The sequence below is a fragment of the Aegilops tauschii genome, chromosome 7 (assembly GCF_002575655.3).
Source record: "Aegilops tauschii subsp. strangulata cultivar AL8/78 chromosome 7, Aet v6.0, whole genome shotgun sequence".
Classification (NCBI taxonomy): Eukaryota; Viridiplantae; Streptophyta; class Magnoliopsida; order Poales; family Poaceae; genus Aegilops; species Aegilops tauschii.
The window spans coordinates 18,290,474-18,309,325 of record NC_053041.3 but is presented as its reverse complement, the minus strand read 5'-3'; the positions used below and the strand labels follow the sequence as shown (position 1 = coordinate 18,309,325).

At 45.2% G+C, this 18,852-nt stretch overlaps 1 pseudogene; it reads left to right on the top strand.

Annotated features, from left to right (window-relative positions):
• The first annotated feature begins 426 nt into the window (after positions 1-426).
• LOC141026661 (uncharacterized) lies at positions 427-16,082 on the top strand (annotated as a pseudogene).
• Positions 16,083-18,852: the final 2,770 nt, after the last annotated feature.

Sequence of the window (18,852 nt, the reverse complement as noted above, 5' to 3'; positions counted from 1 at the left end):
TTTATTTTGCAAGCTATTATAGAAACGTTCCAACCACCTCAAGATCATCCATGGCAAGGAGGACAAGGTCAAACATGAGGCCAACTGTTGGTATGCAACTTGCTCCTTGTGGTTATACTGTCAGTTTCATAAAATCTATTTCTTAATATGCTAAGTGAAATGTATTGCTGCAATCTGAATAAGCTGGCTCAATTGTGCCTATGTGCTGTTAGTCTTCCTTACCTGAATAACTAGGATTAAATGATAATAAAACATCATAAGATATGTTTGGCTGTCTGTCCATGTATTCCAAACATTCACCTAATAGTTACGTTTCCTTTATCATGCAAAGAGGAACCTCTCACCAAGTATGAGAAGGTTAGGGCTAGAAATATCATGAGGAACAATCGGATGTTCCAGTCCCTTGGCATCGGTGCAATCGCGTCGATGATTAGGAAAACAAATGGTGTACAAGAAGGTAGAAGTGATGAGGTTCAAGAAGGTAGTGGAGTTATCAATGATGACCTAGAGTATAATCCTAAGGAGGATGAAGTTATTGATGGAGAGGAAGTGGATGATGTTGTAGTGAACAAGACTGTTAAGGTGCAAACTCTGTCTTGCTTGGAGGGTTGGGGTTCTTTTATGCTATGTGTTTCCTTGTGCTCACATATTTCTCCCTCTGGTTCTAATGCTTTTTTCTGTGCTGTTTATACGAGGCAATGAAGGAATCTAGGACGAAGAGGCCTGGTGTTAAGAAGACAGTCAGCAAGAAGAAGAAGAGCTCAGAAACATCTGCTGCAATGCCTCCAGGAAGGGTGATGGCCCCAGCTCCAGGACAAAAAAATAAGATCCTGGAACCTGATGAACCTGCCCATGATAGAGTCACAGGGCAGAGAGCAAAGATGGCGACTGCGACGGACCATCAGCAAAGTCTGCTGCGCATGGACTCTGAGACCTCGGTGCAAATGGGTGATGAGTTGCCGCCCATGGATGAAGGAACCACTCTCAGCATGGATGGAAGTGGCACTGTCTGCCTAGATGAAGGAGGAACTATCTGCATTGATGAAGCAGGCACTGTCCACACAGACCTCAGCCCTGTTGCACCTTCTATTGACAGGAATGCTGTCATCAATGAAGAAGAACAACAGCTTGTGATTCAATCAGGCAAGTTGACATTTGCACTGCTATCTTTTACTAGTGCATTTTCCAAATGGAATGATCATGTATGCTTTTGTCGATTCCTGCATTTGTCGATTTCTATTCTAATTTATGAGTTCAATTTCATTTTCAGATGCAATGACTACCAAGACTAGACTTTGAAAGGGCAAAGGGCTAGAGAGAATCACCAAGTCGCTTGGTAGCAAGGTGCCTATCCAAATTACCGAAGGGATGAAGCGTCCAGGGAAGCCTCTGCAGGCAGCAAAGCTTGCTTCTGAGTGTGGACTCGTTGCAAGAAGCCATCTTCCGGTTCTTCCTCACTTCAAGCTATACAAAAAAATGCTAGTTTATTGGAGAACTACATTGGGAAAGTTGCTGTAAGCTACTTGTTTCATAGTTAATGTGCTATCTATTTTCTGTTACACCTATGCATGATCACTAATATTGTCCCTACCTTGTTTGTTGTCTTGGTAGGCAAATTTTGAGATGAACACGGACTCGGAGACCATCAAGACTGCGTGCAAAGATATTCTGCAGAAATATTCAAAGAATAGACACCATCAGATCAAGAAGAAGTATTTTGACACCGTAGCCGCAAACAAAGTCAGCATCAAGTCTCCGGTGCCAGATCTGACGGACGGTGAATGGCATGCTCTGGAGGAGATGTGGTCTACCCCAAGACACAAGGTTTGTCTCTACTTTGTTTGATGCTTTATGTTCTGCACATGATATGCTAGTGCTAGATCATGCTGACAGTATGCTTTTTTGTAGGAAACCTGTGTGTCGAACAAGATGAATCGATAAAAAGTCGTGTACAATCAGAGAACTGGTTCCAGGCACTACACAGCACACATTTTTGCCACTGTGAGAACTTTTCTCTAGAGACCTTACCGTTTGATCCTCCTTGAATAACATTTCTGATTCTTGCTGAATAACATTTGGATTTTTGTTGAAAAACATTTCAGAAAGAAGAGCGTAAGGGTGAGGAGCTGTCTGCGATTGACTTGTTTAAGGCCACCCACAATAGCAAGAAGCACAGGTTTTCGGAGCCAGTCAAGACTGCTATAGTAAGTCACTCCATGTAGGAGATATGCCCTAGAGGCAATAATAAATGATATTATTTATCTCCGAGTTCATAATTATGTTTATGTTCCATGCTATAACTGCTATGGTTCTCGAGTCTGCAATAACCACGAGGCTCGGAGGAAGACTCATATGCACGTGTGGAATAATAAACGGTAAAATGTATTCCTAGTCTGGCCTCTAAGACTAGCTCAAGTGTTGCATGATGGTTATGTTTTCCTGATCATGGGCATGTCTATGTCAGCAACCCTGAGGGCATAATGTTAAGAGAACATTTGTGTTGAATCGACCCGGCATGATGTTATGCTATGAGATTCATTCGTCACAAGTTTATTGGTACATAACACAGAGATGTTTAACGTTTGCATGATTCCTTAGACCATGAGAGTATCGAGTTTCTTCATGCTTGCTTCATGAACTTTGGGGTTTGTTAAACGTCATCCGTAATTGGGTGGCTATTACGGCGGCTTACGGGTTCATGGAAAAGTGTGTCAAGTAACTTGATAGCTCAAGATTGGGATTTGCTCCTCCGACGATGGAGAGATATCTCTGGGCCCTCTCGGTGTTACGGTATCCATCATCGTCTGGCCAGACACTTTGTGATTTGATCACGGGGATGCCGGAACACGATAACGAGAAAAGAGAACAATACCGGTAACGAGGTAACTAGCATAGTGGACAAGTTGTTGATCCACGGGAATGCCAACATGTCTCACCTCGGGTATTTGTAACATATCGCGAAGCAACAGGAATAGCACACGGCAACTGGAGGTTCACTCGAATATTTATTCGTGTGGGTATAGGGGTCAATATGGGTGTCCACGGCTCCGATGTTGATCATTGATCGGAAGGGGTTCCGGGTCATGTCTATACTTCACCGAACCTATAGGGTCACACACTTAAGGGTCATCTATCTGCTGAATACTAGACAGGGAGTCTGAGAGAAAATCACCGAAAAAGTTTCGGACACCGAAAAGTTTCGGACAGCGGAATCGTACCGCAGAGAGAGGTCATCGGATAAGTTTCGATGATACCGAAAAGTTGTTTCGGGATACACCATTAAGTCAAATTGGTTTCGGCACATGCCTGATAATTCTTGGAGGATGCCAGAATCATTCTGGAAGCTTTTTGGAATTTTCTGAGATAAAAACCGGAAATGTTCTGGAGCTGCCGGAGCCACTTCAGATGCGTTTTGCAGATGAAAATCACTAAAACCGGAATTGTTTCGGAACGCGTTGCAAATCATTTTAGTGGGTACTGGAAATGTTCTTAGCCCACATAAATATTTTCAGTTCGATCAGACGCTGAAAAATGTCGTCGTGAATAGTGAAAATCAGCTTTATGGTTACTTTATGGAAAGCCACCTTTTGGGGCTTTGCTCCAAAAGATCTTGGGGATGACATGGATGGATAGGAGCCATTTTTTGGGCCCCTCATGAGGGTGTGGCCGGCCACATGGGGTATCCCCCCTTGGGGACCCTCTTGTTCCTTGGTTTCACTCCTAGGTCCTTGTGGAAGGACTTCATTCATGTGCATTTTGGGTTTTTTGTGAAACTACCCTACCCCCTTGGGATTTCCTATAAATAGAGATGGAGGGGCAGCCCTCCACACTCATCCCTTGCTCTCATACACATGCCATGCATTATCTGGCTTCTTCTCTCCCTCCCACGAAAAGAGTTTCGTAGAGCCGTAAGGCTGTCTGGGTTCCGGCAGGAACTAGTTCTGGACGGCGAAGCCCTGCCGGATAGATGACACCGTATGTGTGCAACTCTGTAGAGAGATCGTAGTTTCGGTCTTAGTTCGTGAGTGCCTCCCGAAGGGCTTTCCGTGTGACCGTCCGAGTTTCGAAGGTCCTCCCGAAGGGCTGTCCGAGTGACCGTTCGAGTTTCGAAGGTCCTCCCGAAGGGCTGTCCGCGACACCGTCCGGGGGGCTGTTCGACCGCCTCCTGGAGGGCTGTCTGAGGAGCAGATGAGGGTATACATCCTCGCGGTTGGGAGGTTGTAAATCCTAGCTGCGGGGATCTGCACCGCCGATCGTCCTCGACTCTACTTCCCGCTGCACTACGAGTCGGTAACGAAAAAGATCAAACCATGTATGCAGTCTCCATAGTGGTCCTGGGCTGGTGCGTAGGTCGGAAAATTTTTGTTTTCTGCTGCGTTCCCCTACAGTGGCATCAAGAGCCGTGCTATGCGTAGATGCAGGTTTCGATCTAGAATACATGGAGATGTATGCGTATTGCATAATATAATTAGGTAGTAGATGAGATCTATTGCTGAAAATTATTTATGCGGGTGACAGATGAAATCTGTTACCCGAGGTTCTTGTTGCTTCCCTAGAATTTGCGTTTGCTCAATCTCGAGACAGCATGGTGGAATTTGACAAAGTTCTGGCAATCCGTGATCCTGATTGATCATGGAAGTGCTATCAGTTCTTTGGGTTCTGCCGTAGTCAAAAGAAAGATGAAATTCGCAGATGAAAGGGCATTGCAGATATTATCTGCATGGGGGTCATGCGTATGACGAAGTTTAGTATGGGGCTCGAGATTTAATTATCTCGTGTTTCATACACCCCGAGATGTTAATGTAGCAACTTGAATAATCATACTTGATGATAAAACGTTGGTAGCTGCGGTTTAAGTCAAAACCTTAGAAGCCACGTAAAATAAAATTTTGCATAAACCTATTAGAGGCGTCTAACTTGGTTTTGCAGGATGTGCATGTGATGTGGTATAGCAGTGCTCATACTAATTCGATTATGTATGAGATGACTATATGATATAATTTGATTAACATGACCTGCGTGTCATGATTCGGCATGATGGCTGGAGCCATATGATTGCACTTTAATGACCTGCATGTCAACCTTGTTGTAATGCATTATTTTGTTAGCTATAGAGATAGCAATATTATCTGGTGCATCAACAAGGTGGTGGCAATCTTCGCGAAGGTGAACACCGACGCGAATGCCGAAGACGAAGAAATGAAATACTTCTCCGTCAGAAAGGGCTATACCATATCATGCTATTATGAATTGCCTGAGATGTTTATCCCTTATGATGCACCCTTCTTGATTGCGCGGTAGTCGCTTTTATTAGGGTGATCTCTCACTTAAAATATCAAGTAGTTAGTGTTCTCCCAAGTGTAGCACCGTCACGGCACCTATCTTTTCGGGGTGCGCCATGGATGCATGGGTACGAACGACTAGAGAAGTGTGAGGCGGGTGAGGTCAGACCTCGCAGCAAGATCACTTGGTTGTCTTGACGTTCATGGCAGGATCGTCCTGAGCTCGGAACACATGCATCGAAAGATGAGCAAGAGTCACATAGAGATGTGATCGGCAAGTTGGCCTACCGATTAAAATTCCCGTTATGAGATGATGATTCTATGGCGATGAATTGAAGTCTGGATCTTGTATCACTCAAAATTAATTGTGAGAGATATTGATTTGAGTGGGAGCGCACTGTTGAATTAACATGTTTAATTCTCAGTGCAATTAATTATGAACACTGTCTAAGTGTTTCTTGCAAAATAGTTGTAGAATAATGGTTCGCGTTTCCACCTTCCCTATTAAAATTGAATAACTGTTAAATATCTGGTTAAAACTTTACGATTGGTAACGTAATATGAGGATTGTCCTCAAAAGTGCCGAGAAGGACTTTGTCCTATCGCATGCTTTCCGATCCTCCCGCTAAAGCTATGGATCATGTGACTCTCGTCCTTTGATCCAAAAGCTATAATTCCGTTTCAGTCAAGTGCAATATGTTTGCTTCCATGAAACCCAAACTTCGAAAGTTGGGATAGTTATATGATATTCATGGAACTGAAAATTATTTTCAGATACAAACAAAGTAATGTTTGTTTGCAAGTATTAGTAAAAGTGTTTACTATGCATTTGACTGTTGGGAAAGGGATCCAGAAGAACGCCTGTCATATAATGAAAGGTGAATAAAACAACAACTTAAAGATAAAGGAAGTGTCCAAAGGGTGTTAGTATGACTTACACGCCTAGGAAGTCCGGGGCTAATGCCACTCTTAAGTTGGGTGCTTCTTCTGAGAGTAGGAGAAATACTAAAAGTTAAACTGCTAGAAGTATAAAGGCAAAAGGAAAGAAGACTGGAATATCTAGCTCATGTATGAATGTCATACAAGTTTTTGATGTATAGAAGGCTGGTCAAAGATATAGTTCTTGCGAATTATGGTTAAACATGTTAATCACTAATTCTTGGGTATTGTGAGTTCATCACAAAAATGCCCGCTCGATTGCAGTCTGTTGCAACTCGATGTAAGAACTACTATGGCATGAAAGACTAGCTAGAAATGAGGTTAAGGTATACACATGGAACATAGTAAATGTTACTATACCTTCCATCGGTGTATTGCCGTCTGTATTTATTTTCATAATTCATTTAGAGTTTTACAAACTCTATCCCATTGCATAAGGCATCTTGCAAGAAGGTTGTTCATAAGAGAACTTTTTATGTTCGATGTTATGAATAACACAAGGGCCATACTTTCATTATGAATGAGATGTATGTTATGAATATTGATAATAATACAATACCTCTGGGTTTACTTTTCATAATTCATTTTAGAGTTTCATACACTCTAGCCCATTGCACAATGTTTGTTGCAAAAGAGTTGTTCATAAAAACAACAATTGTTGTTAAGTATTATGAATAACATAAGGGCCATACTTCCATCATCGATGGGACGTATGTTATGAATATTGAGGGTAATATGATACATCCATAACACTGACGCTAAATGTCGCAAGACTAAAAGAATACCACACAAGTGTGGCACTACATTTGGTCACATTGGAGAAACCCGCATGGAAAATTCCATTATGATGGATTTTGAAGTCTTTTTGATTTTGAATCATCTGACACTTGCAACTTTCCTCCGAAAAGTGAAGTGACTAAAATACCGTTCACAGGCCATAAGGAACGAACAACAAACTTATTAGTGATCATACATTTGATGTGTGTAGTCCGATAAGTGTTATTAGTGGTGGATTTATTTATCTTCAGAAATGACTCAAGTAGATATATGGATATTTACTTGATGAGACGTAAGTCTGGATCTTTTGAAATCATTCGAAAGGTTCTCAAAAATGAAGTAGAAGTTATTGTAACAAGAAAATTATGTTTCTGCAATTTGATTGCACAAAGGAATATTTGAGTTACATGTTTAGCGAATGTCTGATGAGTTGTGAAAGGGGTTTCATAACTTGCACCTCCCGGAACACCACTGCAAGTGGAAAGTCCGTGGAGATGTAATCAAACCATTTATGACATGGTAAGGTCAAAGATGACATAAATAAATTTGCCATTATCCCTTTTAAAGTGATGCTTTAGAGACTGCGGCTTTTACACTGAAAAGAGTTACATCGGGTCTGTTGAAATGAAGCCATGGTATGGTACGCCCAACCATGTTATATCTTTTCTTAACATTTGGAATATGGGGCTTGTGTAAAAGGTTACAAACCTATTCCAAATCAGACAAGTGCTACTTTGTAGGTTATACCAAAATGTTGGGTATTCCTCCCTCACTATACCGAGGCAAATAGTTTTGCCGCGAAACGGTGTGCTTTTAAAGAGAATGGTTCTTTCAAAAAGGTGAGTGGGAGAATAGTGCAACTCGACGAGATAAACAGTATCTAAGTCATCAGATCAAAGGAAAGAGACCTTGGAAGTAATTCCAGAGTTTCCTACTGCGACTGATACGGAAGTCTCTACAATAAAATGTATGAACTTCGGTCGAACTTGCAGCTGAACCACGTAGGCAAGGCTCGTGCAAACCTCTCAGGTGCGCAAACGAGATATTGTTGTTAGACAACATTATACCTACGATACACAAGGAAGCGTTGATGGGCCCTGACTCCGGAATTGGCTAAATGCCAATACAACCCAAGTTGGTTTCCATATAAGTGATTCAAGATTAAAACCTTGATACACCTTTCGGAAGACTTAGAGTCTAACGAATATTTATGGAACTTAAAACTGATATGGATAAAAATGTTTTATCCATAAAGCTCGACTTGTTGAAATAACAAGTTCAAGAGTTGACTACGATGAGGTTGTTTTCATCGTAGCGATGCTTAAAGTCGGTTCGGGTTGAACTAGCAATTAATACATATTTCAATCATGAGATATGAAACATGGATGATAAAAGGATTTCCATCTGATGGAAATGAAAGCTAGGACTTGTATATGATACAGTCCAAAGTAACTTGTCGATCCAGAGGATGCTAGTAGGTATGCAAACTTCAGAGTTCCAGCAATGGACAGAAGAGAGCAAAATGGAGTTGGAATCTTCGTGTTTTGATGAAATGGTCAAAGGGGTTTTGACTTCATCAATGGGTAACGAAGATGCTTGTAATTCAAGAAAGTAAGTGGGAGCGTAATAATATTTCTAAAAACCTTATGTGCTTGGCACATTGGTAATTGGAAATAAATTTCTTGACACGAATTAGGACTTCATTTGAAAATAGTTTTTCGATGAAGTGCTTAGGCTAAATAGCCTCAATATTAGGCATGATGATCTATGGAGATAGATTTACCTAATGGGGCTAAGCAATGAATACATATTGACAAGATGCTAAAACCTTTTAGCATTTAAAACGCCAAGGAGTGATTCTTGCCAAAGTCACATGGAAGGAGTTTTTGCAAGACTCGGTGTCCCAAAACACTGATGAGTAAAATACATGATGCAGATTCCACACACTTTTGTGGTTGGATTAATCATGTATTCCATGGTATGTAGAACAACCAGATATGTCCGATACTCCCAAGGTGTTGCGAGTATGGATACTAAAGTGATCAAAGTACTGATCGTGGGACAACAGTGAAAGATGTCATTGAGTACTAGAGTAAGTACTGATGATATGTTTTCTTGCAAGCGGAGATCATGAAGAGTTCGTTGTAAAATGTTACATCGATAGTCTTCATCTTTTCACCGTGCGATTTTCGATTTAAGTTAAGGGTTTTGTGTAACACACAATGTGGTGGCACAGTTAGTTGGAACTTGTTCAAACTAGTTACTGTGGCGAATTCTATAACAAGGGCTAAGTATGTTGATGCTTTAGAAGCGACAAAGAAGATGTTGAATCATATAGTTCATTCATGAACTTAGTATAGTTCCAAGATGGCTTTTGACAATGGGACACTACTGCAGGTAGTTGCTCCATAACTCAGTCTGAGGAATCCAGGTTCGACCTGTGATTCACATACATACAAAGCCAAGTCCACACAAAATATGAATTTTTGTGAAAACGTGAAAACGCGAGGACATGCAAAGATACACAAGGAACTGAAGTCGTCAGATCCGTTGGACATCAGGCTATACCACAAGCGAAGCATATTTACACCGGTGTGCCACAGGTGTAAAGTGCATTAGCATTAACTAGATTATTGACTCTAGTGCAAGTGGGAGTCTGTAGGAGATATGCCCTAGAGGCAATAATAAATGATATTATTTATCTCCGAGTTCATAATTATGTTTATGTTCCATGCTATAACTGCTATGGTTCTCGAGTCTGCAATAACCACGAGGCTCGGAGGAAGACTCATATGCACGTGTGGAATAATAAACGGTAAAATGTATTCCTAGTCTGGCCTCTAAGACTAGCTCAAGTGTTGCATGATGGTTATGTTTTCCTGATCATGGGCATGTCTATGTCAGCAACCTTGAGGGCATAATGTTAAGAGAACATTTGTGTTGAATCGACCCGGCATGATGTTATGCTATGAGATTCATTCGTCACAAGTTTATTGGTACATAACACAGAGATGGTTAACGTTTGCATGATTCCTTAGACCATGAGAGTATCGAGTTTCTTCATGCTTGCTTCATGAACTTTGGGGTTTGTTAAACGTCATCCGTAATTGGGTGGCTATTACGGCGGCTTACGGGTTCATGGAAAAGTGTGTCAAGTAACTTGATAGCTCAAGATTGGGATTTGCTCCTCCGACGATGGAGAGATATCTCTGGGCCCTCTCGGTGTTACGGTATCCATCATCGTCTGGCCAGACACTTTGTGATTTGATCACGGGGATGCCGGAACACGATAACGAGAAAAGAGAACAATACCGGTAACGAGGTAACTAGCATAGTGGACAAGTTGTTGATCCACGGGAATGCCAACATGTCTCACCTCGGGTATTTGTAACATATCGCGAAGCAACAGGAATAGCACACGGCAACTGGAGGTTCACTCGAATATTTATTCGTGTGGGTATAGGGGTCAATATGGGTGTCCACGGCTCCGATGTTGATCATTGATCGGAAGGGGTTCCGGGTCATGTCTATACTTCACCGAACCTATAGGGTCACACACTTAAGGGTCATCTATCTGCTGAATACTAGACAGGGAGTCTGAGAGAAAATCACCGAAAAAGTTTCGGACACCGAAAAGTTTCGGACAGCGGAATCGTACCGCAGAGAGAGGTCATCGGATAAGTTTCGATGATACCGAAAAGTTGTTTCGGGATACACCATTAAGTCAAATTGGTTTCGGCACATGCCTGATAATTCTTGGAGGATGCCAGAATCATTCTGGAAGCTTTTTGGAATTTTCTGAGATAAAAACCGGAAATGTTCTGGAGCTGCCGGAGCCACTTCAGATGCGTTTCGCAGATGAAAATCACTAAAACCGGAATTGTTTCGGAACGCGTTGAAAATCATTTTAGTGGGTACTGGAAATGTTCTTAGCCCACATAAATATTTTCAGTTCGATCAGACGCTGAAAAATGTCGTCGTGAATAGTGAAAATCAGCTTTATGGTTACTTTATGGAAAGCCACCTTTTGGGGCTTTGCTCCAAAAGATCTTGGGGATGACATGGATGGATAGGAGCCATTTTTTGGGCCCCTCATGAGGGTGTGGCCGGCCACATGGGGTATCCCCCCTTGGGGACCCTCTTGTTCCTTGGTTTCACTCCTAGGTCCTTGTGGAAGGACTTCATTCATGTGCATTTTGGGTTTTTTGTGAAACTACCCTACCCCCTTGGGATTTCCTATAAATAGAGGTGGAGGGGCAGCCCTCCACACTCATCCCTTGCTCTCATACACATGCCATGCATTATCTGGCTTCTTCTCTCCCTCCCACGAAAAGAGTTTCGTAGAGCCGTAAGGCTGTCTGGGTTCCGGCAGGAACTAGTTCTGGACGGCGAAGCCCTGCCGGATAGATGACACCGTATGTGTGCAACTCTGTAGAGAGATCGTAGTTTCGGTCTTAGTTCGTGAGTGCCTCCCGAAGGGCTGTCCGTGTGACCGTCCGAGTTTCGAAGGTCCTCCCGAAGGGCTGTCCCAGTGACCGTTCGAGTTTCGAAGGTCCTCCCGAAGGGCTGTCCGCGACACCGTCCGGGGGGCTGTTCGACCGCCTCCTGGAGGGCTGTCTGAGGAGCAGATGAGGGTATACATCCTCGCGGTTGGGAGGTTGTAAATCCTAGCTGCGGGGATCTGCACCGCCGATCGTCATCGACTCTACTTCCCGCTGCACTACGAGTCGGTAACGAAAAAGATCAAACCATGTATGCAGTCTCCATAGTGGTCCTGGGCTGGTGCGTAGGTCGGAAAATTTTTGTTTTCTGCTGCGTTCCCCTACACTTGACAAGGAACTTGAGCTGCTGCGCAAGAAGTCTCAAGAGCAAGAAGAGAAGTTAGCCCACTTGATGGCTCTCTTTGGAGCTAAGGTAGTTTGATGGCTATGCAGTTTGTCTTTGAACTTGTGATCTGATGCAGTTTGTCGTAGTTGGAAGGCTGGGAAGTTATGTCGTAGTAGGCCATGAACTTATGCAGTTTGTTGCATTTTGCACTTTGCAAGTGAACCTGGGAGCACTTGTGAACCTGGGAGCACTTGTTGTTGAACCAGTGAACTTGTGATGGCTCATTTTGGAACCAGTGAACTTAGATGGCTCATTTTGGAACCAGTGAACTTGTGATGGCTCATTTTGGATGCTATGTGTAGTTATGCATTTTCTGAATTATTTGAGTTTTGTTTGGATCACAGAATATTATTTGGATTAATTGGGCTCTAAATTGAGTTGGACTGCAAAAAGGCCGAGGCCCAAACAAGAATTTGACTAAAAAGGCTTAGGCCTAAAAAAAGAGTTGACTGTAAAAAAAGTTGGTAAAAGGCTGCAGCCAAGAAAATAGAAACGCCAAGGCCCAAATTAGAACTAGACTAAAAAGGCTGTGGCCCAAAACAATAGTGGACTTTAAAAAAATCATCAGAAAAAGGCTCCATTCCCAGAAAATAAAAGGCCAAATTATTGGGCCAGGCCCATGCAGATGAGCAAAACAAAGAGAAAAAAATTAAATGGGCTGAATTATTGGGCTTGGCCCATGTAGACGGCCGAAATGGACCGGGCTGATTCTATTTTACGACCTTTTCATTTGGTCGTAATTCTGCCACGTCAGCTTGCCACGATGGATCTGACGTGGTGTGGGCGGATTGCTAGTGACCAAAATAATTGGTCGTTAACTCTACGACCTTCTTTTTGGTCATAAACGTCTACGACTATTCCAGAAGAAAGGTCGTTAATTCTAGTTTACGACGACCAGCTTTTGACCATTTGTTTTTGGTCACGAAAGGAAAATTATGACCATTCAGTGACCAATAGTGGTAGTCATAAGTTGAAATATTTCTTGTAGTGTCGGTGGAGCGTCAGGGGGCCCACGAGGCAGGGGGCGCGCCCCCCACCCTCGTGGACAGGTGGAGGCCCCCTGACCTGGATTATTCTTCCAGTATTTTTAATATTTTCCAAAAATAAGTTCCGTGGAGTTTCAGGTCATTCCGAGAAGTTTTGTTTCTGCACATAAATAACACCATGGCAATTCTGCTGAAAACAACGTCAGTCCAGGTTAGTTCCATTCAAATTATGCAAGTCAGAGTCCAAAACAAGGGCAAAAGTGTTTGGAAATGTAGATACGACGGAGACGTATCAAAGGACGCATTGCGAGAGTGAAAAGGAAAAGCTGACGTTCGATCACATGTTAGAGGATCACAAAAAAGGGTTGTACCCCAATTGCGAAGATGGCAACACAAAGCTCGGTACCGTACTGGAATTGCTGCAGTGGAAGGCAGAGAATGCTGTGCCTTACAAAGGATTTGAGAAGCTATTGAAAATATTGAAGAAGAAGCTTCCAAAGGATAAAGAATTGCCCGACAGTACGTACGCAACAAAGAAGCTCGTATGCCCTCTAGGATTGGAGGTGGAGAAGATACATGCATGCCCTAATGACTGCATCCTCTACCGTGGTGCGTACAAGGATTTGAACGCATGCCCGGTAAGCAGTGCATTGCGGTATAAGATCAGACGAGATGACCCTAGTGATGTTGACGGTGAGCCCTGCAAGAAGAGGGTTCCAGCAAAGGTGATGTGGTATGCTCCTATAATAGCACGGTTGAAACGACTGTTTAGAAACAAAGAGCATGCCAAGTTGATGCGATGGCACAGTGAGGACCATAAGAAAGACGGGAAGTTGAGAGCACCCGCTGACGGGTCGCAGTGGAGAAGAATCAAGAGAAAGTACTGGGCTGAGTTTGCAAGTGACCCAAGGAACGTATGGTTTGCTTTAAGCGCGGATGGCATTAATCCTTTCGGGGAGCAGAGCAGCAATCACAGCACCTGGCACGTGACTCTATGTATGTATAACCTTCCTCCTTGGATGTGCATGAAGCGGAAGTTCATTATGATGCCAATTCTCATCCAAGGCCCTAAGCAACCCGACAACGACATTGATGTGTACCTAAGACCATTAGTTGAAGAACTTTTACAGCTGTGGAATGGAAACGGTGTACGTGCGTGGGATGAGCACAAACAGGAGGAATTTAACCTGCATGCGTTGCTGTTTGTAACCATCAACGATTGGCACACTCTCATTAACCTTTCAGGACAAACAAACAAGGGATACCACGCATGCACGCACTGTTTAGCTGACATCAAAAGTATATACCTGGACAGATGCAGGAAGAATGTATACCTGGGCCATCGTCGATTTCTCCCGAGCAACCATCAATGTCGAAAGAAAGGCAAGCATTTCAAAGGCGAGGCAGATCACCGGAAGAAGCCCGCCATGCGTACCAGTGATCACGTACTTGCTATGGTCTCTGATTTACACGTACTCTTTGGAAAGGGTCCCGACGGACTAGCTGTTCCGAATGACGCTGAGGGATGCGCACCCATGTGGAAGAAGAAATCTATATTTTGGGACCTACCCTACTGGAAAGACCTTGAGGGACGCTCTTCAATCGACGTGATGCACGTGACGAAGAACCTTTGTGTGAACCTGTTAGGCTTCTTGGGCGTGTATGGGAAGACAAAAGATACACCTGAGGCACGGGAGGACCTGCAACGTTTGCACGAAAAAGACGGCATGCCTCCAAAGCAGTATGAAGGTCCTGCCAACTACGCTCTTACCAAAGAAGAGAAGGAAATCTTTTTTGAATGTCTGCTCAGTATGAAGGTCCCGACTGGCTTCTCGTCGAATATAAAGGGAATAATAAATATTCCACAGAAAAAGTTCCAGAACCTAAAGTCTCATGACTACCACGTGATTATGACGCAACTGCTTTCGGTTGCATTGAGGGGGCTTCTACCGGAAAATATCCGATTAGCCATTGTGAAGCTATGTGCATTCCTCAATGCAATCTCTCATAACGTGATCGATCCAGAAATCATACCAACGCTAAGGAGTGATGTGGTGCAATGTCTTGTCAGTTTCGAGCTGGTGTTCCCACCATCCTTCTTCAATATCATGACGCGCGTCCTAGTTCATCTAGTCGACGAGATTGTCATTCCAGGCCCCGTATTTCTACACAATGTGTTCCCCTTTGAGAGGTTCATGGGAGTCCTAAAGAAATATGGCTGTAATCGTGCTAGGCCAGAAGGAAGCATCTCCATGGGCCATCAAACAGAGGATGCCATTGGGTTTTGTGTTGACTACATTCCTGGCCTTAAGAAGATAGGTCTCCCTAAATCGCGGTATGACGGGAGACTGACTGGAAAAGGCACGCTCAATAATATGGAGGGACGGGCATTCTTGGTCTCAAGCACACTACACAGTTCTATAGAACTCTACCTTGGTGACCCCGTATGTCGATGAACACAAGAACAGTCTGCGCTCCAAACACCCGGAGCAGTGTGACGACTGGATTACATGTGAACACATCAGGACTTTCAGCAGTTGGTTGGAAACACGTCTCAGAGGTGACAACACTGTTTGTGATGAGCTGTACTCGTTGTCCAGGGGACCATCTTCGACTGTATTGACTTACAAAGGATACGAGATAAATGGGAATACATTTTACACGATCGCCCAAGATCAAAAGAGCACCAACCAAAACAGCGGTGTCCGCTTTGATGCAGCAACCGAGAGGGGAAAGACACATATTATGGTTACATAGTGGACATATGGGAACTTGACTACGGACATGATTTTAAGGTCCCTTTGTTTAAGTGCAAATGGGTCAATCTGTCAGGAGGCGGGGTACAGGTAGACCCACAGTACGGAATGACAACGGTGGATCTAAACAATCTTGGGTACACTAACGAACTGTTCGTCCTAGCCAATGATGTGGAACAGGTTATCTATGTGAAGGACATGTCTACCAAACCGAGAAAAAAAAGATAAGGAAGCGAATACATCATACGATGAGCCAAAGCGCCACATAGTTCTTTCAGGAAAAAGGGACATCGTGGGAGTGGAGGGCAAGACAGACATGTCTGAAGATTATGAAAACTTTCATGAAATTCCTCCCTTCAAAGTCAAGGCGGACCCAAGCATGCATGCTGATAAACGATGAAGATTATCCATGGTTACGGCGCAATAAGCAAAGCACACAAGCGAAAAAAAAGTGAAGACTTTCTCTCCACAACTATTATGATGATACCATGCCAACTTTCAACCTTTTCGTTGTTCATTTGAAATGCCTGTTGTAACAGATGAGTTTCCGTATGAAATCCAGATACTTCGAAACAGATTGACCGTTTTGTACACGAACTACATCCAGTTTTTTCCGTAACCCTCTCAACTTTCTTGCACATGCTATGTGGGTGAAATATGATACCATGCCAACTTTCAACCATTTCAGAGTTCATTTGTAGTGCTTTTCAATTTCAGGGTCTTATAGCTCAAAATAATCAGTAAATACATGGAAAATAACAAATGAAGTGTCGGAGTAAATGGCCACGGGTAGCCATTCCGACTGCCCCTGGTTCTTCTAAAAAATTATCAGGCCTTAGGGCCTCCAAGCACTCCAAGCACTGGGCCGCCTTCCCTGGCCGGCTACCTCCGAAGCCGAGTCCCGGAAAGCGACCCAGCCTCAGCAACCTCTCCCCAGAACAACTACGGGGTGGCCGACTCCAAGAAGCCGGCCAAGAAGTGCGCCGACTCCAAGAAGCCGGCCAAGAAGAGCGCCGACTCCAAGAAGCCGGCCGAGACCACAACCACCAAAGCTACACCCACATAACGGTGACAAGACGGGGTGTGGCCACAGTGCGGCCCACTACCCCCGAGGCCCGAGGCAGGCATGGCCACAGGAGGTCGTACGGGATGGACGTCTCCCGTTCAGCTCGGCACTGTAGCCATGCCAGCCTCAACGTCATCCACGACCAACTCCTGTACGGCCCACGGGCGGCGGGCCCCTTCTGCCAGAGAGAGACGCAAAGGCGGCCCGGCCTCCCCCCAGTCGGACAGGGGTGTGGCCGGCCCCCAGAAGCTGGCTACTCCCCTCCTCGAAGCAGGAGCCCCATAAAGGAGACAAGACGAGGTAAGGATACAGTGAGAAGCCCCCGAGGCGGCCCACTGTAGCCACGCTTACCTCGACAAAGCCCTCGTCATCAGAAGCGAGGCTACAGTAAGCAGCCGCCGACAAGACCCTAGGCGGTGGGGCCGGCCAGTCGACCAAGAAGCCGGCAGCCGGCGGGACCCACCAGTCGGCGGGACCCAACAGCCGGCGGAGAAACCGGCGAGCATAGACACGGACGGCTGGGACCAATGCCCAGCCGGATTACCATTGTACCCCCGGGGGTAGGCCTATATAAACCCCCCGTAGCACCCATGCAAAGGGTTCGCTTCCAAGCATAGCACACACACCATAGATAGAGAGAAGTAAGAACTAGCCTTGTTCTCCTTCTCCCTTGATCCCAACAGCTCTAGGAGCGATTGTAGCTACCTTTACCGATCTAGTGATCATGCGGAGACCCCGCAGAGCAGGACTAGGGGTGTTATCTCCTCGGAGAGCCCCGAACATGGGTAAGATCCGCCGGCGTGCATGTCTTCGCCTCATCCCGTTTCCAGGCACCGGCGACGTTTTATTGGCACCCACAATGATAAGCCATCCTTTGGCATATGTCGCACCAACCACCCGACATTTGGCGCCCACCGTGGATGTGAGCTGTTGAGCTTTCTGGATGCGTACTCAGGGTACCATCAGATCATGTTGGACCCAGCTGACCGCCTGAAGACTGCCTTCATTACACCCTTTGGAGCTTTCTTCTACCTGACTATGACATTCGGGTCAAGAAATGCCGGTGCCACTTTTCAGCGTTGCATGCAGAAATGTCTCTTGAAACAACTCGGCAGAAATGCCCACGTCTATGTAGACGACATTGTGGTGAAGACAGAGAAGCGCGGTACCTTGCTGGAAGACCTGAAAGAAACATTCGCCAACTTGCGCCGATTCCAAATCAAGCTCAACCCCGAGAAGTGCGTGTTCGGGGTACCAGCCGGCCAGCTGCTAGGCTTCCTGGTCTCCGAACGCGGCATCGAGTGCAACCCCATCAAGATCAAGGCCATCGAGAGGATGGAGATTCCCACCAAACTGCGAGATGTGCAGAAGTTCACTGGCTGCTTAGCCTCCCTGAACCGTTTTATCAGCCGACTAGGAGAGAAGGCTCTCCCCCTGTACCGACTCATGAAGAAGTCCACTCACTTCGAGTGGAACGACCAAGCCGACCAAGCCTTCCATGAGTTGAAGAAAATGCTGACCACTCCGCCTGTCCTGGCAGCGCCAACTGAAAAGGAGCCCATGCTCCTCTACATCGCCGCGACTAGCCGAGTCATCAGCACTGTTGTTGTGGTGCAGCGACCAGAAGAAGGCCGAGCCCAGCTAGTCCAGAGGCCAGTGTACTACCTCAGCGAAGTGCTATCCAGCTCAAAGCAAAACTACCCGCACTACCAGAAGATGTGCTATGGGGTGTACTTTGCTGCCAAGAAACTGAAGCCCTACTTCCAAGAGCACCCCATCACGGTCGTGTGCACTGCCCCGCTCGCCGAGATCATAGGCAGCCGGGATGCATCCGGCCGGGTGGCCAAATGGGCCATTGCGTTGGCGCCCTACACGATCTTCTACCAACCCCGCACCGCCATCAAGTCGCAAGCACTGGCCGACTTCCTCGTCGACTGGGCCGAGACCCAGTACTTACCGCCGGCTCCCGACTCTACCCATTGGTGGATGCACTTTGACGGGTCCAAGATGCGCACCGGCTTGGGAGCCGGCATCGTCCTCACCTCTCCCAAAGGCGACAAGCTCAAGTACACGCTGCAGATCCACTTCGCCGCCTTCAACAATGTGGCCGAGTACGAGGCGCTCGTACATGGGCTCCGGCTAGCCAAAGAGCTTGGCAT